The following is a 25395-nucleotide window of genomic DNA, read 5'->3' on the forward strand; positions in this document are numbered from 1 at the left end:
GCTTCCCTTTCCTCTTCTGTAAAATGGGAATAGAAGCCGAGTCCGGCTCAGGGCGCTGTCTGAAGTACACGAGCTCCGCGCGGGGCCCGGCCGAGCGCTCCAGGCGCCCCAGCTCTGTCCACGAGGGACTGGCTGTTAGTAACAGAGCAAGATGAGGAGGCTGCGCTCTCCCGGGACTCGGTGAGCTCGGCCGGCCAGTCCGAACGGCGTCGCGGGCCTTGCGGGGTTCTTCGAGCCCTGTTCTGTCCCGACCCGGGTCCGAGTCGTCTAGCAGGGGCCCGGGCACCACGGGGACCGCTCAGTGAGGCTGACCCGGCCGCCTCCGAGGCGCGAGCCCAGGGACAGCCCTGGCCCCAAGGTGGGCGTGGGCTCGGGCGCGGCGAGCCGAGGGCCGGGGACGCCACGTGCCCCGCGCGCCCGGCCGGGGCCGTTCGGGCCGTCCTGAAGGACGCCCGCCGCCCGGCTCGGGGACCGGGGTGCCGCGGGGCTCTCGCACCGGAGCCCCGGGGTGGCTGGCTGCCGCCCGCCAGCCCGCGCTGCTATTTGCCAGGCATCGCGTCACCAGCGCCGCTCCGGGTCCGGCCCCCGCGGGCTGGCCCGGGAGGCGGCGCGGCGGCGGCGGCGGCGGCGTTCGCTGCCGCCTGGCCGCCCCGCCCTGGGAGCCGCCCTGGCCCTCATCAAGTGACCAGTCTCCCTCCCTGGAGAACGCTGCTTCGGAGGGGAGCGCGCTGCGTCCCGCAGGCCGGCGCCAAGCCGTCGTCATCTCCCTTCCTGTGCCGGGTGATCTGTCTCCTCACCCACCCGGAAAAACATAGTCCCCCCGCCTGTCCTTGTAGGGGAGCGCGCGCTGCCCAGCCGGGCGCCTCTCTTCATCCGCACCCTGGCTGTTTCTCACTTTCAAGTCCTCTAGCGCCCACCAAGCAGATAAAGGAGCTCCGCGGGAGAAATCTTAGGGGACCAACGAACGAGAGGGAGAGCGAGAGAGCCGGGGAAACTGACGGGAAAGCGAGGTTGGCGGAGGAACACCGCGACCGCCCGCTCAGTGCGCATGCGCGCGGACGGAACGAGTTCCGGTCTGGCCCGGGCCTGTCTCCTAAAAATAGCCCCGGTGTGGGGATCCGTGCGCGGATGTCCCAGCGAGTCCGGGGCTGAGGGAGGCGTCTCCGGGAGACGCGGGTGCTGGTGGCGGGTCCCGGCTGCAGCGTGTGCGCGCCCGCCGGCCGCTCCGGGGACACGGTAAGGGCCGCGGGCGCTCGGGCTCGGTCCCCGGGGCCGGAGGTGTCTGAGAGGGCGGCCTTTCGACGAGGGGGCCGGGTGGGGGCCGCGGGGCGCCGGGGCGGGACGCAGGGCGCCCGAGGCGGGGAGCCCGCCGGCCCCGGGGACGGCAGGACGGGGCGGCGCCCGGCTGGCGGGAGGCCGGGCGGCCGGCTCGCGGCGCTGCGGCGGGCGGGGTGCGGGTCGGCAGCCCGGGGTGGTCGGGTCGGCACCGAGGGGCGAGGCGCCCTGCGGGGTGGGGGCGGGGGGCCCCGAGGGCGGGTCCCGGGGGCCGAGGGTGTCGCGGGCCGGGGAGGGCGCGGGCAGCGCGGCCGGGGCGGCTGGACCGTCCCCCGGCGCGCAGGGCGTTCGGGGCTGGGGGGCGGCGGGGTGCGTCGCCTCTTTGAAAGTTGGGGGAGTCCCCCGGGGGCCCGGAGCCTCTCCCAGGGGCCATCCCTTCTCCTGAGCCCGGGGGCCGGGGTCTCCCCAGAGGGCGGACCCCCGCTGTGTGGAGGGTCTTCTGCGCTGTCGTTGGACTGGAAGTTCCCCTACTTCTGCTGCGGGAGAAGCTGGGTCTAACGGGCCGGAGCGTTTCGGTCCGAACTCGGCGGCGTGTGGAGGTGTCTGTCAGTGGCGGGGTCGGGGAGGTGGCGCGGCCGCGGGCACCTGCGGGTGCGCACACGGGGACCCTGCGTGCAAACGTCTTGGGTCAGGAGGGCTCAGGGAGGGACCCGCGGGCTGCCCCCGAGTCCAGTCCGGCTCGCAGGGAGGGTCTGCGGGATAGAAACTTTGCCTTTCCGTTCGGTCTCCTCTCCCTGGGAACGGTGAGCGTTCAGGGAGTAGGTGACGGTGCAGACAACTTGGGGAAAGGTGAGCGTGTCGGAGCTAGAAGCACCTTTTTGTCGCCACCCGTGGAAGTGTGTCGTTCCGGAGATGCGAGCCTCCGGAAACGGTCCGGGAGGGACCCGCGTGCAGCTTGGGTTAAAGCCGCGCGGCGTCAACCTGCAGTTTAGTTTTCAGTAGGATTGGGACCCAGGCTTGTGCTATCGGAGAGGCCTGCTGTGATGCATATAACCATTTAAAATAAACACTGTTTCAAATGCTTCCAAGTTTCTTTCCCCTTTCCTCTTGAAGCGCAGCATGTCTCCGTGTCTTGTATCGTGTGAGTGTACGAAGAGAAGGTAATTAGGGGGACGTTGCACAAGAGTGCTTTCCCTTTAAGAATCCAGGTGCGTTGTTTTGGCAACTGCCGAGTACTCCAGTTGTCAGTTTTAAAATCTGTTACCTTGGCAATGCTTGAACAGTCAGCCTGTGGAAAAGATAAACAACATAGCTTTTACAAAATAAATTTTTTTGAAAGCATAATACGACATTTATTTTAAAAACATGAATTAAGGAAGTGAGGATAAAATAACTATTGTGCTGTTAAGGCTTCTTCTGTATGTCCACTTTTGGGTTTTTTTGGGGGGAGGTATATTATTGGAGGGCTTAGTCTACTTGTTTCTTTAACTGTATGGTAACTTTTGTTTTAGTGAAAAATGATATTTTCACTGATGTGGATGGCAGTTTTAGACTGTCTAGCAAACGTAATGGACACATGGTATGTGTCATAAAATATGAAGATTAGTTGGTTCTATGTATATGACGCTGTCCTAATTGATTCTGGAATTGCTTTCAGTTTTCAGTGAGAATTATTGTAAAATGTTGCCATAATGGTGTTAAGATAATGAAAGTATTCTGAAGAGCTAAAACTGGCATTTAAATACTTTGTAGACTCAGTCTGTAGATTAACAATTTGTTTGCAAGACTGTTTCCAATAGAAACTTAATTACTAAAGCAGTCAGTATCTTGAAGTAATAGTGACCTGCCAAAGCAAATTTGCTTATCTGTTTCATTTAATTCACATTATTGTTACATGTGTATATAAAGTGTGGTTTCTTTTCCCCTACAGTGGAACAAAGGTGATAAAATTATATTTAACTCAAATTAATTTCAAGCAAATGTATTTTTTTTTTAAATTAAAATGGTAAGGGATGTGCTAATGGTGGTTGTTCAATGTAAGTAAGAGGTCATTGGGGCTCAGAAATAATAAGTGTAATGTCACCATTTTGAATTGTGGTTGGAGAATAACCTTGTTATGTTTCCTTAATTAGGCATGTGTGACAAAGATTGTTTTTTGTAAATGCAACTGGAAATAATCTTTTAAAGATGTTGAGTTGTTGGATTGGTGCTTTACTTTTCAAAACAATTGTGTTACAGCTTTGCATTTTCCACTTAGAATGCCATGAGCGTTAATATTAATTTTATTAATTTCAAGCAATAGCAACGTCACTCAGTTTGGTCACCAAGAGAGAAATAGTGAAGTGTGTTCTAAGCATGGTTACATCATTATGGAATGTTTAGTAAAACGTGATTTTAAAGTTTGAACTATTTCGATGCAGTCTTTAGGAGATTTGTGTTCTGATTTAGGAGAAGGAAGCTATAAACAAATTAGTTGTTGGGAAGTAGCATGCTGTCAGCCAGGTTTTTGAGAGCCTCCTTTTTTTTCTCCACTTGCTGCTTTTAATCTGGCTAGAGGACATAGCAATGCTGGTGGTTCTGGATTGTCTATGGGCATTTGTTCTGTCTGGTAATCAGACTAGACTGCCAGTTTGGTTTTTTTTTTTTTTTTGTATTTTTCTGAAGCTGGAAATGGGGAGAGACAGTCAGACAGACTCCCTCATGCACCCGACCAGGATCCACTCGGCATGCCCACCAGGGGGCGATGCTCTGCCCCTCCTGGGCGTAGCTCTGTTGCGACCAGAGCCACTCCAGTGCCCGGGGCAGAGGCCAAGGAACCATCCCCAGCGCCCGGGCCATCCCTGCTCCAATGGAGCCTCGCTGCGGGAGGGGAAGAGAGAGACAGAGAGGAAGGAGGGGGGGGGAGTGGAGAAGCAGATGGGCGCCCCTCCTGTGTGCCCTGGCCGGGAATTGAACCGGGACTTCTGCACGCCAGGCCGACGCTCCACCACTGAGCCAACCGGCCAGGGCCTTGTTTTTTTTTTTTTTTTGAAGATGCAAATACTCATAGTACCTGTGACTATTACAAAGTTTCACTGAAGTTTTCTTTGATCAGTGACAGGGCAATAAAAAACAACTTTATAGACTGAAAATGATCAGTATTGCTTTTTTCTAGACTAGAGAGAAAATCTGTGAACGTTCTTAGTAAATGAAGAATGGAGAGTCCTCTCAGTGTTTAAATAATTAGAGAAGTATATATAAACATAGAAGCTCAAATCAATCTTCCGGTTAGATAACCCCCTTCAAAAGGACACTTGAACATGTGCTGGTGTGCAGGTCCTTTGAAAGGAAGACTTTCAGATTGTCATGTCATGGGACTGTGGCTCAGGTCTTGCCCTGCCACTGACAAAGTTGTGAGGCCTCTGAAGAATCTGAAGGCACTGCACTACCTGGCCCTTGGAGTGTTTGGAATTGCATGGAATACTCGATATGAAGAGTTACGACACACTGCCTGAGGCTTCATGTGCACTAATGCACATTGCCTGAGCCCTCCTTCCTATAAAGAGTATGTGGGCACTTGGCCCAGCACCTGTATGTGTCGTATCTGTGACCGAGGACTCCACATAGTGCGTACACACAGGAGAACACACATGTATTTGTGTGGGACACAACATCCCAGTCTTGTAAATTTATTGTCAGGTTATACGTAATATGTTTAGTTGGCTATTCTACACCTGGTTTCTATCGGTAAGTATTGTTTGATTCTAAACTCTATAGTCTTCCCAAAGAGTAAAAAAAAAAAAAGGTTAGTTAAATATAAGTATTTTTCCTACTTTTCAATGAAATATGTCCTTTAGGACATACTGTGTCTTCAAGGTACAGTAATTAAAATTAGTAAAGTATTTTTATAACATACCTGGAATGGGTATATTTTAAGTATAGCTTTTCTGTAGTAGGTAGTCTACAAAGTGAGGTGAAAGTAGGTTTATGGTTGTGAGTATGTGAAATAGTTTATTCTTCTACTATTTATTAATTGTATTTTCCATACGAACAACTGTAAATCTCTTTTGCTCTACCCTAAGTTTTTATACATACTTCATTCTACCTGCTCTGTGGAACTAAATGATTTTACCTGTCTACTCTACACTGTATAGGCCTTTGTCCAGTTTATTATAATTGAGTGTAAACTGGCTTGTTAATCTCATGCATAGCACAGATGTGTGTTGACATAGAGTTAATAACTACTATATTTTAATGTGTTTGTTATTTACTGATTTTAATAATTATTTATTGAATTTAGTTGATATTGATTGAACTGAATATTGTATTTAATATCAAATTGTCTTAGTGATCCCTTGAGAGGAAATCATAAGCATGTAAGTTAAAGTTAGCTGGTGTCTGAGGTAAAATGCTGATACCTGAACATTGGCATGTGAGAGCGGGCAACTTACTCCTTTAGTTGAATAACTGATGGCGCAGAAAGCCAGGGGAGTGGTGCACGTGGCTGAAGAATAAGCACGAGTCGCTTAGCCTTCCAATAAACAGCAAACAGGGCACATCTTTTTATGGTTGTCCTGAGTCATGACTCATTTTATTTTCTTCCTCATACGAAATAATCTGTGAACTGAAATTCAACCATCAATAAAGTTATACTGTGAGAAATATTTGGTAGTGGATAGTACATATATAGTGCATGAGCTGGATCCATTTACTGGGTTATATCTGTGGACCAGCAGCATGCCTATGCGGGTTGACTTGGGTTAGTGTGAAGTGTGTGATTTGTGACCCTTGGAACAACAAGGTCCTCAGTGAACCTGGGACGTAACTGTTGGCTCATTAAAACCAGGTGCTTTTGTGCTGACGAGCACTGGATGTCTGTCTCACCTCTTATTCCATCACTAACAGTTACTGGTCTTTTACATGGAGACGGAAATGAAATTTCTGAAGTTCAAAATGTTGTTTTTTTACAGAGACAGAGAGTCAGAGAGAGGGATAGACAGGGACAGACAGACAGGAATGGAGAGATGAGATGCATCAATCATTAGTTTTTCGTTGTGACACCTTAGTTGTTAATTGATTGCTTTCTCATATGTGCCTTGACCGGGCTACAGCAGACTGAGTGACCCCTTGCTCGAGCCAACGATCTTGGGTCCAAGCTGGTGAGCTTTGCTCAAACCAGATGAGCCCACGCTCAAGCTGGCGACCACGAGGTCTCAAACCTGGGTCCTCGGCATCCCAGTCCAACGCTCTATCTACTTCACCACTGCCTGGTGAGGCTCAAACTGTTTTTTAAGAAAAACTTTGAAGGCACAGAAAATCAGAGAGGCAGTCATGTAAGGGATGAGAGATTGGCCTTTAAAATCATGCCGTCCGTCAGGACACCTGCGCTAGTACTTTGTGTTCTTTGGCAAATTCTCACTCCTCTGCAGCTCATTGTGTAAAATAGCAAATATCATATTATCTGCTTCATACAGCTGTTGAGAAGGTTAAATGAGATATGTATTGTGAAGTTTTGGCACAGTCCTTGGTACCTAGAATGCGGTCATTTTTGTTCCCTCACACTACGGTTGTTACTGCTACTGCTGTTGCTGTTGTGTAGTCGTGGTTCACTTCATAATAGGATTCCACCCTATCTTTCCAGGTTCATTGTCAGCCACCACCTTCATTGCCTCTGACTCAGATAACGCCACTATTTGCTCTTCCCTGAAAAGGCCATAAATGCTGAAGGTTGCCACCTTTATTTTCCTAGCCCAGAAATTTCCCTGAGTTTGATACCCACTTGGAAATCTAGTTGGAATTTCAAACATAATATTAGCCATATGACTAAAATACAGCTGTTTATTTCTGTCCCGCAACCTTCCTCCCTTCTATCCCCAAACCTGGTGTCCTTGCTGGCTTCCTTTGTCTCAGTAAATGGCAACACCTATGTGGGTTCATTTTTCTCTCCGAGCCGGTTCATGCATGCAGTCTGTCGCACCTTCAGAACTTACCTGGAGCTGGCCTACCACCTCTCTGTCTCAAAGCACCATTATTTCTTGTGAATTACCACATAGCCTCCTCCTGGGGCTTCTTGTTTCTCTTCTTGCTCCCCACAAGTGTTTTTATCGCACACCAGTGCCAGGGATTATTTTAAGAGCTAAATCATGTCATTTCTCTGCTTAGACTCTTCCCATTTCTCTGGAATTAAAGGCTGTACTCCTTCCCATGACCCGAATGGCTCCAAAGGAGTGTTCTCCCTGCCTCCTTCTTCCTCGCACTGTTCTTCTCTCATTCATTGGCCACCAGCCACGCGGACCCCTCAGTGCTCTTTAAACTCACTATGACCTTATTTTAGGGTCTCTTGAACTTCTTAAAACACCTGCTTGGGATGCTCTTCATAGGACTGGTGTGGCTACACCCTTCAGAACTTGGCCAGCATCTCACTTCCTCCCTCAGGCCATCCTGTTGAATGTTAGACTTCATTAGTTAATCTCACACATTTAGTTCCTTTGGGATACTTACCTGTAATTTATATGTGTCCCTGTTTGGTTAGTCACTGCTTACTTACGGTCTTTCTCTGTTATCTGAATGGAGGCGCTGTGGAGGCACAGGCCAGGTCTGTCTTGCTGGTGGCCAGCTCTCCAGGACGTAGCACACTGCCTGGCACTCGGAAGACAGTAACTATGTGAACGAGTGCTTCTGTGTCTGTTCACGTGTTTGCCAGGAATTGGCCTGCTCCTTTGCTGCTGTCCCTATTCTACTCAATGTCCTTTACGTTGTAGTGCTAACGTCATGTGAGATTCCAAGGTTAATCTCTCTAGACAGAGTTTTCCTTCCTTGCTCTTGATACAAGATTTGTGGTCTAAACACCATTTTAGAATATTTGGAGTGTTGACGTCGTTCCCTTCTGCTAGGCTGCATTCCTACATCACAGACCATCTTGCTCCATTTGTGCACGCAATCGATTGTGGGCCTGGTGGACGCTCAGTGAATGCTGACGTTTTTTCCTAATCAGCGACAAGGTACCACCACAAACTTGTTTTCCCAGTCCACCTATGAAAATGATAAACCTACTTTCCAGACTAAAACACTACCTTATGAATATACATGTTGATTTACCGTCATCAGCATTCTGGGTCAAGGCAGTAATCCCAGAGCTGTTGAGCTCAAGTGGCATTTCCTGATCGTCCAAGCTGCCATCTTGCCAAGGTCTGTATTTCCACTTTGAAATGCCTCTCTCTGTAAAAACAGTGTTAGAAAGTGTAGTAAGTTATTAGTTGCTCCTTATTGACCAATATCCCTTCCATTTCCTCCCTTCAGCTTATCCACCGAATTTCACGTTATTTCAGAAAGTCTAGGGGGAGGGGACTCTGCAGTTTAACACAGTATACATGAAATACAATACTGTGCGAACTGTATTGCTAACAAAGATTTACCAAGAGCTTTTGTAGCCAGCGTTAGAACCGAAGCTCTATTTGTAGCAGTGAAAATCATTCCATATTTTAAACAGCTGGCTTACAAATGGGCTTTTGGATTAGATCCTGTTTGCAAGTTGGGGACTTCTTTAGCAAAATGTTTTTGATGCTGAAGACCTTTTTCTTAATGGTGTTAACCTTCATTTGATGTGGATGATGGAAAGAGAGGGAGAGAAGACTCTGGAAGTTAAGACTTGGTTCTTCAGAAATGGCTCAGTTCCCGAAAGTGAAATTTTAGTGTTGGCAAAGAAGGTTTGTTTGTTTAAACTTTTAGTTCTAGCCAAAACTTAGAGAAAAGTTACAAGAATAGTACAATGAGCTTCCATCTACCTGTCACGTAGAGTCACCAGTTATTAACATTTGGCATGTTTGCTTTATTATTCTTTGTATTTACAGAGCAACCCCGAAGTCTGGAAACAGATATTATTAGCGTTGACTGTATTTACAGTTTGGGGCTCCTTGATTCCACCTTTGGGAGTCTGCCCAAGGTGGAGGTTTGCTCAGTTAAAGTCAAGAGCTTGTCTGAGGCAGAACATCACAGGTGCGTGCAAGGGATGATAGGGTTCTGCATTTACGCACTGTGTGCTCCGGTGACAGGGGAGCCCCATGTTAGACGTGTAAGCTCACTGAGCATACTATGTCTTGTGAAGTAATAGCAGGAATCCACTCCAAAGACTCCTTTTGCTTCCTCTCCTTCCTTTTCTCCCTCTTCCTCTTATAAATATTTTTATTATGGAACTATTTGAGAGTGGGTTGACCTACTTCATGATCTTTTATTCCTAATTGCTTTAACGGATATCTTCAAAGAACAAGGATATATTCTTACATACCATAATATGATGAGTTCGATAAATTTAATATTGATCCTATAATACAGTTCCTGGTGACATCTCAATTGTGCCCATTATGTCCTTTAATAGCATTTTTCTAACTCAGGATTATCTATTACGTCATAGTTGGGATTGTACTATAGTTGTCATATCTCGTCTCTTTTAATCTGAAACATTCCTTCCCCCTTTTTTCCTTTTTCCTGACATTAGACGTCTTGAAGAGTGCAGGCCCTTTGTCTTGTCGGCTGTCTGGCAGTTTGGGTTTGTCAGACTGCTTCTTTGTGGTTAGATTCCAGCTATGTATTTTTGGCAGGAATACCACATTAGTGATGCTCTGTCCGCAGGGTGCTACATTTGGGGGCAGTGTGATGTCAGTTTGATCCATTCTTCATGATGTTTGCATGGATCACTTTGTGAAGATTTGCCTGCTGGTTGTCTCTGTATAAAGTTACCATTGTCATCTTTGTTATTATGGAATAATTTGTGGGGAGACACTTTGAAGCTGTAAATATTCTGTCCTCCCTAAAGTGTTCACATTCTAGTTTCAGCACCCATTGATGATTCTTGCCTGAATCAGTTACTACACAATGGTTCCAAAATGGTGTCTTTCTATTATTCTTTCCACGTGTATTAGTTGGCATTTTATTCCATTGTAAATAACATGTTGCTTATGTAACATCAGTATAAAGTCATAGCTCTTTTTATTAAGTAGGTTATAGTCAATTACCTATTAGTATAGTATTCATGTTGCTGCTGCACATGAACTCCCATGTGGTCAGTGGGTGCTCCCTCAGCTTAATGCATTGATTGTTCTGACACGTTCCTGTCACTTTTGGAGCACTTCCGTCTTTTGGGACAGTAAGTTATTCCAGACTTATCTGCTTTCCTGCTGCTGTCTTAGAATCAGCCATTTCTTCCAGGAGTCCTGGTTTCTTTTATTGGGTCAGAGTATTCAGAGATCGGACTGGGCAGTTGACGGGCTTGCTGAGACTGAGATTGTGATGCTGTAGAGCCCGTTCAGCTGTGCAGGTTAAGGAAACGTGACTTTATGATGACTCCTCAGGCAGGGGATAGCATTGCTCTTTGTGGTCCCGAAACTCCTTAGAAGATAGTCCTTCCCTTTGAAAGTGTGAACGATGTAAGTGACTGCTTTCACCTAATTTTTCTATTTAATTTTGTAATAGTTGGGTGTTGTTTTCTAAGACATTTTAGGGTTCTTGGAAGTAAAAATCCTGTTCTGTATCTCTGTATATTCAGTGAATATGTCCCACAGGGCCTTGAATGTAGTTTGATACCCATATGTTGTTTACAACATGTAATTATAATAATGACTCATTATCTTTATTACTCTTATACCATAATTAAATATTCTTCTGTTTGTTATAACATTTTAGGTGATTTTGTGGATTCTTTCAAATAAATCGGTGATTTATCTGTTCTGCTTTTAGTAACTGTTATCCTGAAGAAATCAGAAACTTCAAAAGTTTTTCACCTTCAAAATTTAAAGCCCTCATTCCTGAGATGAAAGTCTATAATTAAAGAGCATCAGTGGAACTGACTTTGGCATTGCTGTTTTATAGGGTCTTGTTCTTCTGCAAGTCGCAACCCTTCTGGGCATCACTTTCATAATAAAATGAGGTGCTGTCTAGAGCCTTTTTAACTTTACATGCTTTATACCTAATCAACGTTGAATTGTTTATGAAAGTAAAATGAAGTGCCACAAACTCTAGTGCAAAGAATATCGCACTCCTGAGCCAGGAGGCAGTGGGTCCAAATTCCCTATGAGCATTGTGTTACATTGGCAATTTGCGTCCCTGTCGTTGTCGTTACCTTATTCATTCATTCTGCTGGGCCAGGCGATGACGCACCAGTGAATGGGCTCTGTGTTCCATTGGGTGGATGGCAGTGTGGACACGTGTTTAGAGTCCACTTTGTGATGTGCTGTATGTGGACAGTGCAGAGTTCTCTAGGAACACAAAGAAGGGGCAGTTCACCCGGTTTCACGGAGGTGGAAAAATTTGTTCCAGAGGAAGTGACGCCTTCAATATAGGTTGGCACCTGCAGAGTGAATAGGACAGCTGTGTGAAGAGGGAGGTGGGTGGAACCAGGCCTGTGTTGGTTAGGACAGGGATGCACTTAAAAGAGTGTGAATTGCTTGCTGAGCCTTGGGAGCAGAGTGTGGACAGACGGGCGTGCGGGGGTGGGCATGCGGGAGTGGGAAGCATGGGGCTGAAGGGGGAGACGGGCCAGGCTGTGAGGAGCCCCTAAGCTATGCTAAGGACTTTGTACTTTGTCCCAGGTGAAATGGAAGCATCTTAACTCTGGCAGGAGATTAATTAAAAAGATAACTGATTGCACTGTGGAGAATTCTCTGGGGAGAGTTAAAACTGGTAGGCAGGGAGAATGATTAGAGGGCATTACAACAAATGGGTTAAAAGGGGTAAGGTGGCCTGGGCTGGCGTGGTGGGATGAGGATTGAAGAAATTGGTAGGTGAAAGAGAGAGAGAGAGAGACAGATAGACAGAGGAGGTGTAATGAGAGGACTCAGTGATGGCAGGCAGGTGGGCGGAGACAGAGAGTGACAGGTGAGGGTTAGGTGTCTAGGCAGCCAAGGGAGGGAGCGAGTGGGCTGTTTCCGAGACAGGAGGAACGGGAAGAGCAGCAGGCTTGAGAAGACACTGCGCTTGCCTGTGAGCGTGCGCCTGGCTGGGTCAGAATCTATGTCCGCGCGGTGTTTGATTCCCTGTACGACGTGGAGCAGCACCCGGGCATGGCAAGGCCTGAGGAGGTGGCCGTGCAATGGGTGGTTGAAGAGGAGTGGATGTACAGATGGGAAACGGGCAGGGAACTGACAGGATTTATCTACAGAAAGCCTAAGAAAGTCTGCATAGTAACTCGTTCTCTTATTGGAGGGCGGCATTTAGAAACCAGGATCTGGATGCTGGGTGTGCTCATTGCTCCCAGGCTGCCCTCGTTTCTAGGCCTTCTCAGTAGAGCTACGGAGTGCATGTGTGTGCACTGAACCACACATCCACTTCTGCAGTCAGTTCTGTAACACGGCCTGTGTGTTCCTGCATTCGCTGAGAGCGATGCGGAGTTGTGCAGTCAATATGACAGGGTTAGTGGGATCAATGGAGTTAGGGGGACAAACTCAAAAACTCCCAGTGACACATTAAAAAGAAAGACTAGGAGCCTGATAAACCTATTTAAATAGCAGTACGGCTTAGACATTATGGTTAAGAAATACATAAATACATAGCGAATACAGTACTTCACTATGAAAAACACTTGCGTGTTTGTAGAAAGGGTATTGCTTATAAGATATTATGACGTGGTGGACGGGGAGTTAGCTGAGATCAGATGAAGCGTGACCCGACGTGGTGGGGTGGCTTATAGACCTGCGGTACTGCCGTAGCCTGTTTTTTTTGGAATCAGTTCTCCCTGGGGTGCTGTGCAATTTATTCTTCACTTCCCTAATAATTTTTAATTTTTTCCATTTCTTTTCTGAATTCAGCCAGCTTTTTTGTAGTTGGTCCATTTTTGTTTTTAATGTTGACATTTCCAACTCAGAGTAGTTTTCATGTCTTCAAATGCTTGTATGAATATATTAAATCCTACTTGGGATATTGAGTTACCTTTTTCTATTTTTTCTGCTTTGGGGTTATAGTGGTAGGGAGTTTTCCTCAAGTGACATATGTCAAATTCTGTTTTCTTTCTGGATTTCACATTTCCGTTGGTCATTTTATGGAATCGGGGTATTTAATAGTATTCCCAGTTTAATGGTGCCTTCTTCTTCTTTTTTTTTTTTTTTTTTTGTATTTTTCTGAAGCTGGAGACAGGGAGAGACAGTCAGACAGACTCCCGCATGCGCCCGACCGGGATCCACCCGGCACGCCCACCAGGGGCGATGCTCTGCCCACCAGGGGGCGATGCTCTGCCCCTCCGGGGTGTCACTCTGCCGCGACCAGAGCCACTCTAGCGCCTGGGGCAGAGGCCAAGGAGCCATCCCCAGCGCCCGGGCCATCCTTGCTCCAATGGAGCCTTAGCTGCGGGAGGGGAAGAGAGAGACAGAGAGGAAGGAGGGGGTGGGGGTGGAGAAGCAAATGGGCGCTTCTCCTAAGTGCCCTGGCCGGGAATCGAACCTGGGTCCCCCGCACGCCAGGCTGATGCTCTACCACTGAGCCAACCGGCCAGGGCCGGTGCCCTCTTCTTTCCGTATAGAACTGTCCTGCTGTCTGCACGGTCTTTGTTCTTTGTTTGATGGTTGGAGAAGGCTTGTAAGACTTCCAGTGTTAGGATTCTCTTTGGCCTTAAAGACCTTAAATTTTTCCCCTTTCCCTTTTCCTTTACTGTCCAGTTGCCGATGGACAGGTCCTTTCTTTTGCCTGTTTCCTCCACCAGGAACTGGGGTTGCAAAGTCACATCCCTTTCTGGCCGGTGGCGTCTTCGCTGGGGCCTGTCCCTTTAGATCACCAGAATTTTGAACTTCCTTCCCCATTCTGATCCACCCGATACGTTCCCAGTATTTCCAGATTCAGGGCGGGTGGAATATCCTTGGTGGTCCTTGCGCAGGACTGAGGCCCTTTCTGAGCCCCCTCGCCATCGTGGAGGGACAGCCTGAGATGCAGGTGCTGGATTTGGTGAGTTTTCTGTTTCCATTCAGTGTTTGTGTGGGATCAGCATTCTTGTCTGGAGCCCATGCTGCAAGCGTGGTTTTGTGTCGAGTTTCCTTTTCCTTTGTTTTTCCATATGGTTTAGGGAAATATTTTTAGAATTACTTAGATACTCCAGCACCATTGTTCTCAATAAAGTCTCTACTTCTGAGGGAGAGGGAGTGGGAATCTATTGATTTATGCCAGCAATTTTCACCTAGTGCACTGCAAGAACTTCTAAAACACGCAGTACCTGACTGTTTAGTCAGGGGCATGACCTCTTTTCCCTTAGATTGCCAAATAAATAAATGACAACAGCCCACATAACAATAGCCGTCAGGAGTGAATAAATCCAAATTATACCTATTTCTTTTTTTTTTTTTTTAAAGAAGTCTTTTGGGTTCTTTTTTTTTTTTTCTTTTTTTTTTTTATTCATTTTTAGAGAGGAGAGGGAGAGACAGAGAGGAGAGACAAAGAGAGAGAAGGGGGGGAGGAGCTGGAAGCATCAACTCCCATATGTGCCTTGACCAGGCAAGCCCAGGGTTTCGAACCGGCGACCTCAGCATTTCCAGGTCGACGCTTTATCCTCTGCGCCACCACAGGTCAGGCTTTTTTTTTCCTTTTTGTCAGATTGTCTAAATATGTATTTTTTGGTGTGTCGTAGAATTTTAGTAATTCATTTGTGTGCCATGAGATGGAAAAGGTTGAAAACCACTGATATATCCTGTCAGTGCTACAGAGCTTTTAGTTAAGAGAAGACGTGGGCAGTCAGCTTACACTGCTGAGCTAGGCAGAGACTGCAGAAAGTACCTTGAATGAGAAAAAAACTGACTAAATATAAATACTCTGACTGTGTTCTGATAGCATGGAGATGTGGGTTCTGGGGGATTGCAAGCACCCTAAGTGCTGTTTTCTGTACAGCACGGTTATTAATCAAAGGTTTGTTTCTACAGTGTCTAGTGGGAATGCCTTGGCTTTATTCTAACGTGAGTGACTGATAGGCCTGTATTGAGCTGTGGTCTTTGACACTTCCTTATGCTAATGGAAATTTAATATATAAAGTTTTTTGAAAAGGCAACTTGTAAATTTATGATTGATCTGTTAGATATTAACTTCCTTGTAAACTAAACCACATATGCTTATTTCCATTTTTCTACTCTTTTGGTTTTCTCAGTTTTATTTTATGATCTTGATGACTGTTCTCTGATTATAATGAATGGTAGGAGTGGTGTTATTCCTTGACCCCACTCCTTATTGTGTTTAATAAGGTGGGACTATATCTGTTTATTGTAGCTAATGTTAATTGGTTTTCTGTCTTCTATGCTCTTTAACATGAAAAATTTAAGAGAATGTTGGAATTATGCATGGACCTTCTTCATGATTGTTTTCCAGAGTTGTTTAAAATATTTGTTTTGGTTAAGCATTTCTTTCCCTAGAATTAAAGTTTTTTATATCAGGTTGTATGTTGTTGGAGTAGACATGGACTTTTTTCGTTAGTCCTTTTACATTAAAAGAACAATTAAAACTAAAAGGCATATTGACCTTAATTTAAACATCAGAAATTTTTAATAATATTAATGAAAACCTCTTGCTGTTCATGATGTGTCTTTGGAATTCTCCTCGGGGCTTTCTAAGGGTGTTTAAAGGAAGTCAGTACCTGTGCCCAGCTGTCTGTCTTTGGAACCTCATTTATGAGCTTTTGTTTCTTGTTTCAAATTTTCTTTAAGTCTTAAGTAATGACTTGACATGCTCTTTTTTTTTTTTTCCTGTATTTTCCCCAAAGTTAGAAATGGGGAAGCAGAGAGACAGACTCCTGCATGTGCCCAACTGGGATCCACCTGGCATGCCCACCAGGGGGCGATGCTCTGCCCATCTGGGACGTTGCTCCGTTGTAACCAGAGCAATTCTAGCGCCTGAGGTGTAGGCCATAGAGCCATCCCCAGCGCCAGGGCCAACCTTGCTCCAATGGAGCCTTGGCTGCAGGAGGGGAAGAGAGAAAGAGAGAGAAAGGAGAGGGGGAAGGGTGGAGAAGCAGATGGGTGCTTCTCTTGTGTGCCCTGGCTGAGAATTGAACCCGGACTTCCACACGCCAGACCGACCGACACTACCGCTGAGCCAACTGGCCAGGGCCTTGACATGCTCTTTATACATTTTCTTTCTATTGCCCCCTTCTTTCATGTTTACCTGCTAAATATGGTGACCCCGAAGCAAAGTCCATGGCATGGCTTCTGCACCCCTCTTCTGAGCTCAACCCCATGTATCTTACCACTGTAACTATTTCTATGTTTTTGATTCTGAAACATAAACACATCGAGTTCTTTGCTTCTAGGAGGTAATGGCTTAGGGAGGCTAGAACCACATTAATTACTGTGGTTAATTACCAAGTGATTTGTAAATAAATCTCGGACACATTGGAGTAGGGAGTTTGGGGAAGATGTTCAGAAGTGACCAGGGGCCACTTCACGGAAGGATTGGCATTGGAGCTGGATGTCAGATTTTATTGTCAGGCGTGGAAAAGATTCTAGGCAGAGAAAAGGGTTTGTGTGAAAGAGGTGAAGCGGGAAAGATAGAGGTAGGTATGGGACACCATCTGGCTGGAAAGGTGGGCTTTTCAGAGGGTGGTAAGGTGGTAAGGTGGGAATGCGAGCTTGCGGCCAGATTGTAGAACATCTCGACTGCAGAGCAGGTTGGGCTTGGTTTTTTAGGTAAGGAGGAGCTGTTGAAAGTTTGTAAAGTTGGCTTCCTTTACTATGCCAGTGCAGGCTAATGAAGATGATGTGTAAATCTTTTATTACTAAAGCGTGGTTCCTTAGAGAAAAAGGCTTACTATCACTGCGTGTGTGTGTGTGTGTGTGTGTGTGTGTGTGTGTTTGAGAGAGAGAGAGAGAGAAAGAGGGGGGGAGGAGACAGGCAGGAAGGAAGAGAGATGAGAAGCATCAATTCTTTCTTGTGGCACTTTACTTAGTTCATTGATTGCTTCTCATATGTGCCTTGAACAGGGGCTCGAGCTGAGCCAGTGACCCCTTGCTCAAGCCAGTGAACCTTTGGCTTCCAGCCAGTGACCTTTGGGCTCAAGCCAGTGACCGTGGGATCATGTTAGTGATCCCACACTCAACTTGGCAAGCCTGCACTCAAGCTGGCGACCTCGGGGCTTTGAACCTGGGATCTCAGTGTCCCAGGCCGACGCAGTATCACTTTTCAGAAAGCACGGTGCCAGGTTTGTTCTTTGTTTGAAGGGAATTGGTGAGAATGCCTGGCTTTCAAGTAGAAGACATAAAGATAGGTTATCCTTTTCTCATTCTCCTTTGTATCCCACTTCTTGATCTTCTTTCCCCTGCCAGACCAATGCTGTGTGCTCTCTGTAAAGAACAGATTCCTTCAGATGAGTGTTTTCTTTAGACACCTCTAGTTCTTTGTATCTGTCTTACCATACATATCATGTGTGACCTTATACAAAAGGCAGGAGAAGTATACACACACTGCATTGAGGGTTTTTGTGCTGTGACTTAGTTCCTGCATTTTTCTCCTGTACATTCTCAGTAAATATATCTCTTAAATTGCTGTCTTTCAAATGACCCTCAGTTTTGCACTTTGCAAAATTTGGACTGAGCTGAGGTTTTGAAAAGATAACTTGAAGCCATTTCTACCCTGCTTTTCTAGATCAGTGCTTCTCAAGCTCTTTTCTGCTGTGAGATAGGACAGGTGAGATTCTGACACACACACTCCCACGGAGCTCCTTAGCTGAGAAGCTCAATAGCACGGGATCTGTCGTTGCCACAGCCCTCCCAGCGCGCGGTGGAGCTGTGTCAGGCAGCGGGTCCCTGCAGTGCTCAGGGCTGCAGTCACCATTCTTCCCAGTTCTCGCTGCTTCAGAAGGCGTCAGAATGCAGGCTGAGGTGAGGTGAGGTGATCTGAAGACCCTCCCTTCATTTTATTTTAGGGTTCAAACCAGCACTTTAGAAGCATTCAGTTATACTCAAGAGAAATCCCAAGTTATCTTTCAAGATAACTTGAAACCTTCGGACTTCTTTTCCACTAGTTCAGGTGTTCTTGTTTTCTGTTTGTTTCAAATAGATCCTAAACCCCGTTTGCACGAGACTGGTAGTCTAGGTTTACTCCTGGCTTCCATTTCGTTTCTACAAACTCTAGTTTGTGTCCCTAAAAAGACCTCTGAGGTCTCTTTCATTTCATTCTTTAGGAAATTGCAGCATATCATGAATACAGTGTCCAAACTCATTCTAGATTCCAGCCAACATCCTTATTAACATAGACATCTGTTGACAGGCTTTGCCCGTTGACTGATCAGACTTTCATCAAAGTGATGTATATTTTGCCATTATGTTAAATGCATAGTGCCATATTTTAAAGTGTGCTCATTTTTAAACTTGTGTGTGTGTACAAAATGGGCTCCTTTTTATTAGTCTGGGTGGTTGAGGACGGCAAAAATGATAGCGTCCGGTACATAGATGCCTGAGAGATAATATTGGCTGTGTTAACTCTTTAAGGTCAGGTGACGGGCAGAACAAATGGAACTTCAGCATTTGAGTAGCCAAATCCTCCACACAAAGACTGACAGCATCATTGAGATGTTTTGTAAATATGAATATTAACAATTAATGTGAAAACTGTCAGTATGGTTGCTAATTCTGAATTGGAGGGATGATAAATAATTTAAGAGAATAAATTATTACGTACTAGTTATTTACCTAAAAATGCCTCCTAACCTGTGGATGACAACAAATATGTGTATCACGACAGGGAAGGTGCTTGCTACCATATGAAGTGAGATTACAGAAAAGAAAGCCTGAAGCACTTTAAATTTATTATTAAGAATGGGAGCTGGAAATGAACACAGATTTCCACACAGAGCTTGTGTGCCAGTGTTCATAGGAGCGTCATTCAGAACAGACGAAAAGTGTCCATCAACTGATGAATGAATAAATACAGTGTATTTCCGTACAATAGAATACAGTTTGTCAGAAAAAATGGATGAAGGATGGATACATATTACTACATGGGTGGATCTTGAAAGCATTTTTAAGCGAAATAAACCAGTCACAAAATACAGTACATTGTGTGGTTCAGAGCAGGCACACTATAGAGACAGACAGTAGATGGCCCACTGCTTAGGACTGGCGTGAGCACTGGTGACAGTGGATGGGGACAGGGAATGGGGAGTGACTGCAAATGGGTCCTAGGTTTCTTTTAAAGGTGATGCCACTGTTCTGGAGTTAGGTAGTGGTTGCACATTCCTGTGAATATAAAAAACATGCAGGTGTATACTTTAAATGGGTGAATTGTGTGGTATGTGAATTATATCCCATTAAAGCTGTTTTGTATTTCTTTAAAAAAGCAGAAGCTGTGCTTTGGGCCTCATGGGTAATTTAGGGGGATATTGATGGAGGTGGAAGGGCTTGGGGGACAATGGGCATTCCTTGACGTTAGTGTACTGTCACATGCGGCACAAATGCTGCCTCCTCTGTCCGCTAGCAGAGAGTGTAAGCAGTCGTGTTTCAGTGGGGACTGTGTGAGAGCTGAAACGGCGCATCATTCCAGTTGGCAGGATTAGCCTGGCCTTTCTCTTATCTTTGCATTTTTTTGTCACGTTAAATTCAGTGTTTTCCTGTTTTCAAGGTGGTACGTGATTGTGCTGTGCCCATCTGTCTGTCCCGCACCCTGCTTTGCTCTTTTTGTTCACACCTGCTCAAGTCTGTCATCTCCCTTACATCCTGTAATTGGAACTGTCCCTGGGTGATTACAATCACTCTCTTCCTCAAATGCTAGCTTCTGTGAAATTTTACTGACTTGAAAATACTGTTTCTTGTGACTTACTATGTATTTGTAGGCTTATAAATCCTTTACGGCCTCAGCAGTATTTTTGTTCTCAATTTTAGTCTCAGATATGAAATGATTCCAAAAGTATTCCAAAACTTCTGATTTGACCTTTGCTGTTGTATTTGCCTCTTTGATGTCAAATGATTTCCAGTGACATCCATCTGTTCCATTTGTCCCTTTCTGGGTTCTCCCTTTATAAATGTATTGTCCCTCCCCCCATAAGTAATTAGAACTTTTGTGATGATGAGTAAAAAACCAGCCCCAGTCAGTAGTACTACTAAGTTCAGACTGAATGCTGGGCACTCCGCTAAGTACATTAGATGCTTATTTAATCCTCACAACTACATTTGTGAAGTGTATGAACTATTAGTGTATTATTATAGACGAAGAAACCAAGACTTAAAAGATAATGCTGGTTGTTCTTGGTCTGCACTTTGTAAAGTCAGAATTATGTATCTATAGCTTTCCAGTGTTGAAGACTGGCTTTCAATATGTGTGAATTGTGGATCTTTGTACGTTCTTTGGTGGTAGCTCAAAAATTTGCAAGTTTATTCCTATGTGGAATCATACAACATGGACTGTAGTATTTGGCTTTTTTCTCTCACCAGAAAGTTTCTGTGATTCATTGATGTTTGTGTCCATCAGTACTGTGTTCATTCTCCTGTTGCCTAGTGTTCCATTGTATGTTTATACCACAACTTCTGCATTCACCTTTTATGGACATTTTGGTGTTCCCAGTTTGGAGCTATTATGAATGGAGCTCCTATGCACATTTGAGAAAAGCCTTTGTGTAGACATATACTTTCATTATTTGGGAAAATACCAAGGAGTAGGGTTTCTGGATTGCATGCTAAGTGTATGTTTTACCTTATGAGAAACTGTGAAATTGTTTTATCGAAGTAGTTGTATCATTTTACAGTTCCACCAGCAATAAGAGTTGCAGTTTCTCCATATCTTCATCAATACTTTGTGTTGTCCACTTTGTTAAGTGTAGCTATTTTGAGAAATTTACAGCAATCCCCTCCTTACCCACGGGGGATACATTCCGAGACCCCCATTGGATGCCTGAAGCCATGGATAGTACCAAACCCTACATAGACTGTTTTTTCTGCACATACATACCTATGATAGATACAGTAAGAGATTAACAACAGTAATAAAATAGAACAGTTATAACTGTGCTTTAATAAAAGTTATGTAATGTGGTCTAATTCTCTCTCAGATAGCCTATTGTACTCTACCTACCCTTTTACTTAAAGGAAGCCCTTTATGGCTTCTCTTTGGCAGATCCAAATAGTCAGCTTGTCTAACTCTTGCGCTTTGGGGCCATTGTTAAGTAAAATAAGAGTCCCTTGAGCACAGGTGCTGTGACACCATGATGGTGCTGTCTGATAACCTAGAAGCCACTAAGTGACAGTGGGTGGGCAGCATATACAGTGTGGATGCTTGGACGAAGGGACGACTCGTGTCCCGTGTGGGACAGGGCTAGACAGCATGAAATTTTATCACGCTACTCAGAATAGTGTGCTGCTGAAAATTTATGAATTGTTGTTTTTGGAATTTTTTACTTACCATTTTTTCAGACCCTCACTGAATCCGTGGAAAGTGTAACTGCAGATAAGGGGGAGGGGGGGCTGCTGTATTCTGGCATTGTTATTTTAGTCGGCATTTCTCTGAGTAATGAAGTTAAACATTTTTTTGTGTGTGTGAGAGACGGAGAGAGAGACAGAGAGAGGGACGGATAGGGACAGTCAGGAAGGAGAGAGATGAGAAGTGTCAATTCTTTGTTGCGGCACCTTGGTTGTTCATTGATTGCTTTCTCATATGTGCCTTGGGGGGGGGGACTACAGCAGAGTGAGTGACCCTTGCTCAAGCCAGCAACCTTGGGTCCAAGCTGGTGAGCTGTTTTCAAGCCAGATGAGCCTGTGCTCAACCTGGCAACCTCGGGGTTTCAAACCCTGAGTCCCAGTTCAACGCTCTATCCACTGTACCACAGCCTGGTCAGGCTGATGTTAAACATTTTTAATTAATTTACTTAATGGTTAATCACATGTCATCTTTGGTGAAATGTCTGTTCAGATCTTTTTCCCATTTTTAATTGGGTTGTTTGTCTTCCTATCACTAAACTATGAGAGATCTTTATATATATATTCTGGATAGAAGTCTTTTCTCATAATTACCATTGTTGAATATATATTTTTTTACCATATGTGGCTTGATTTTTATCTTAATGGTGTCTTTCAGAAAGCAGAAGGTTTTAATTTTGATAAAGTGCTGTTTGTCAATTTTTTTGTTTATAGTATTTGCTTTTTGTGGTGTGTCTCCTAACTCTTTGCATTACATGAGGCACTGGACATTTTTTTAATCCTGTGTTTACTTTTGGAAGTTTCACAGTTTATCTTTTACATACCAGTCTATGATATACTTTGAATTTTTGTGAATTGTATGAGGGAGTATCAAAAGTTATGTATTCTAGAAGACAAGGTAGCGATGGAGTAGGCGGACGTGCCAACTTCCACCTCCTAGAAACAAAGTGTATTACAAACTAATTTTAAGAACCATCATCTGGAAGAACCAACTTTGGACTAAACTAAGAGGACTCTTCAACCAAGGAACACTGAAGAAGCCACACTGAGACTGGTAGGAAAAGTAGAAACGCAGAGAGGGCTGCCCAGTTCCCCAGAGTGAATGGCAGCTGGGACAGACTCGCATGGCAGGAAGTGAGTTTAGCAGAGAGAGGAGGGTCCTGAGTCCCAGGAACAAAGCCCCCGCCTGCAGCCCCAGAGCCTAGAAGAGGTGTATGGACAGTATTGAGCTGGAAACAAGACAGGATACTGTTTGTGAGAAAGAGACTGATTTCTCAGACTCAGGATTCTTCTTAAAGGAATCGCGCAGAAAACCTCTTTCACAACCACTCACCCAGGGCTCCGGGAGATGGGTAGAGAGGAGAGGACCGGAGTAGCAGGAAGAGAGTGTAATCTAGGAGGCATAGGGAGAAACATTTTGAGAGACAGCCACCCTAACCCCTGGGACGAGTCCCTCCCCAAATCTGAAGTGAATATTTCCCCTGGAAACAGCAATACCAGCAAAGGGAAGCAGGACACCAGCCAAACAAGCTCTCCCGCAGCACTCAGAGCAGAGTCGCTTAGAAGGAGGGAGCTTTCGGGACTACAGTAGTGAGTGTTAGGGTCTGAGCTGCAGCGCCCGCACCCACATGGCTGAGGGCTCGCCCGCAGGCGGCGGCGGGACGCAGAGCGCGGTTCTGTTGGCAAGGGCGGAAGCCGGCTGGCCACCACTGGGCCCAGGTGTGAGCTCAGTCTTGCCCGGCTGGGTAGGAGGGGACGTGCGAAAGTGGTTAAGCCCAGCTGTGGGCCGCCTGCAATCCAACCTGCGGGGGGAAGGGCGGGAACCCCGGAAGGGGCGGAGACCAGCCCTTGAGCAAGGGTGCAGGAGCACAGCCTTGCCTCGCCCACGGAACCGAGGCTTGTGGCCTGACTTGGGAGCAGGCTTCTCCCGCAGAGGTGAAGCCAAAAGCCCAGAACAGGCGGAGTCCCGCTACTGAGCGTGGGCACGCAGTCCCGCCCAGCCTGTGGAGCCAAGGCTTGCAGCTGTCCAATGAGCAGGCTCCTCCTGCAGGGGCAAGGTGAAAGCCTGTAATCAGGCGGAGACCCCAGCTGGGCAAAGGTGCTCACCCCTGCCCTCAGGGCCGAGCATAACGCTAGAAAAAGCCTGGCTGGGCGGTTGCTCAGTGGAGAGAGCATCGGACTGGGATGCACATCACCCAGGTTCGAGACCCCGAGCTCGCCAGCTTGAACAAGAGTTCATCTGGTTTGAGCAAAAGCTCACCAGCTTGAACCTAAGGTCGCTGGCTTGAGCAAGGGGTTACTCAGTCTGCTGAAGGCTCGCGGTCAAGGCATGTATGAAAAAGCAATCAATAGACAATTAAAGTGTTGCAGTGTGCAATGAAAAACTAATGATTGATGCTTCTCATGTCTCCATTTCTTTTTGTCTGTCCCTGTCTATCCCTCTCTCTGACTCTCTAAAAAGAAACAAAAAACTAGAAAAAGCTCAAATAAACAACTTGACCCTGCATCTAAAAGAACTAGGAAAGGAACAGCAAGTAGTAGAAGGAAGGAAATAATAAAGATCAGAGCAGAAATAAATGACGTAGAGGCTAAAGAAATAATACAGAGGATCAATGAAACCAGGAACTGGTTCTTTGAAAAGGTAAACAATATCAATGAACCTTTAACCAGACTCACCAAGAAAAAAAGAGAGAGGACTCAAATAAATAAAATTAGAAATGAGAATGGAGAAATAACTGACACAACAGAAATACAAAATATTGTAAGAAAATACTATGAGGAACTGTATGCCAAAAAACTAGACAACCTAGATGAAATGGACAAATTCCTTGAAACATATAATCTTCCAAAAATTAATCTGGAAGAATCAGAAAACCTAAACAGACCAATTACAACAAATGAGATAGAAAGTTATCAAAAAGCTCCCAAAAAAAGAAAAGTCCTGGGCCTGATGGCTTCACAAGTGACTTCTACCAAATATTCAAAGAAGAACTAACTCCTATCCTTCTCAAGCTATTTCAAAAAATTCAAGAGGAAGGAAGACTTCCAAGCTCCTTTTATGAGGCGAGTATAATTCTGATTCCAAAACCAGGCAAAGACAACACAAAGAAAGAAAATTATAGGTCAATATCCCTGATGAATTTAGATGCTAAAACCCTCAACAAAATATTAGCAAACCGGATCCAGCAATATATGAAAAAAATCACACACCATGATCAAGTGGGATTTATTCTTGGGAGGGAAGGCTGGTACAATATTCGTAAATCAATCAATGTGATTCATCACATAAACAAAATGAAGGAGAAAAACCACAAGATCATTTCAATAGATGCAGAAAAAGCATTTGATAAAATCCAGCACCCATTCATGATCAAAACTCTCAGCAAAGTGGGAATACAGGGAACATACCTCAACATGATAAAGGCCATCTATGACAAACCCACAGCTAACATTATACTCAATGGGCAAAAATTAAAAGCAATCCCCTTAAGATCAGGAACAAGGCAGGTGTGCCCCCTTTCACCACTCTTATTCAACATAGTTCTGGAAGTCCTAGCTATAGCAATCAAACAAGAAAAAAAATAAAAGGCATCCAAATTGGAAAAGAAGAAGTAAACCTATCATTTGCAGATGATATGATATTGTACAATATATAGAAAACCCTAAAGTCTCAGTCAAAAAATTACTGGACCTGATAAATGAATTCAGCAAGGTGGCAGGATATAAAATTAATACGTAGAAATCGGAGGCATTTTTATACACTAACAATGAACTGTCAGAAAGA

At 45.3% G+C, this 25395-nt stretch overlaps 1 protein-coding gene across 6 annotated transcripts in view; it reads left to right on the forward strand.

Annotated features, from left to right (window-relative positions):
• Positions 1-1090: 1090 nt before the first annotated feature.
• The window catches only part of MEF2A (myocyte enhancer factor 2A), a 108728-nt gene continuing 84423 nt past the window's right edge, over positions 1091-25395 (forward strand). For 4 of the 6 annotated variants that reach the window (XM_066355705.1, XM_066355707.1, XM_066355701.1 and 1 more), the window contains exon 1: positions 1091-1236. The gene's annotated coding sequence lies outside the window, so the exon portion shown is untranslated. The remainder of the gene's footprint in view (positions 1237-25395) is intronic. The other 2 variants (XM_066355702.1, XM_066355704.1) reach the window with 1 other exon arrangement.

This window comes from Saccopteryx leptura, chromosome 13 (genome assembly GCF_036850995.1).
Source record: "Saccopteryx leptura isolate mSacLep1 chromosome 13, mSacLep1_pri_phased_curated, whole genome shotgun sequence".
Classification (NCBI taxonomy): Eukaryota; Metazoa; Chordata; class Mammalia; order Chiroptera; family Emballonuridae; genus Saccopteryx; species Saccopteryx leptura.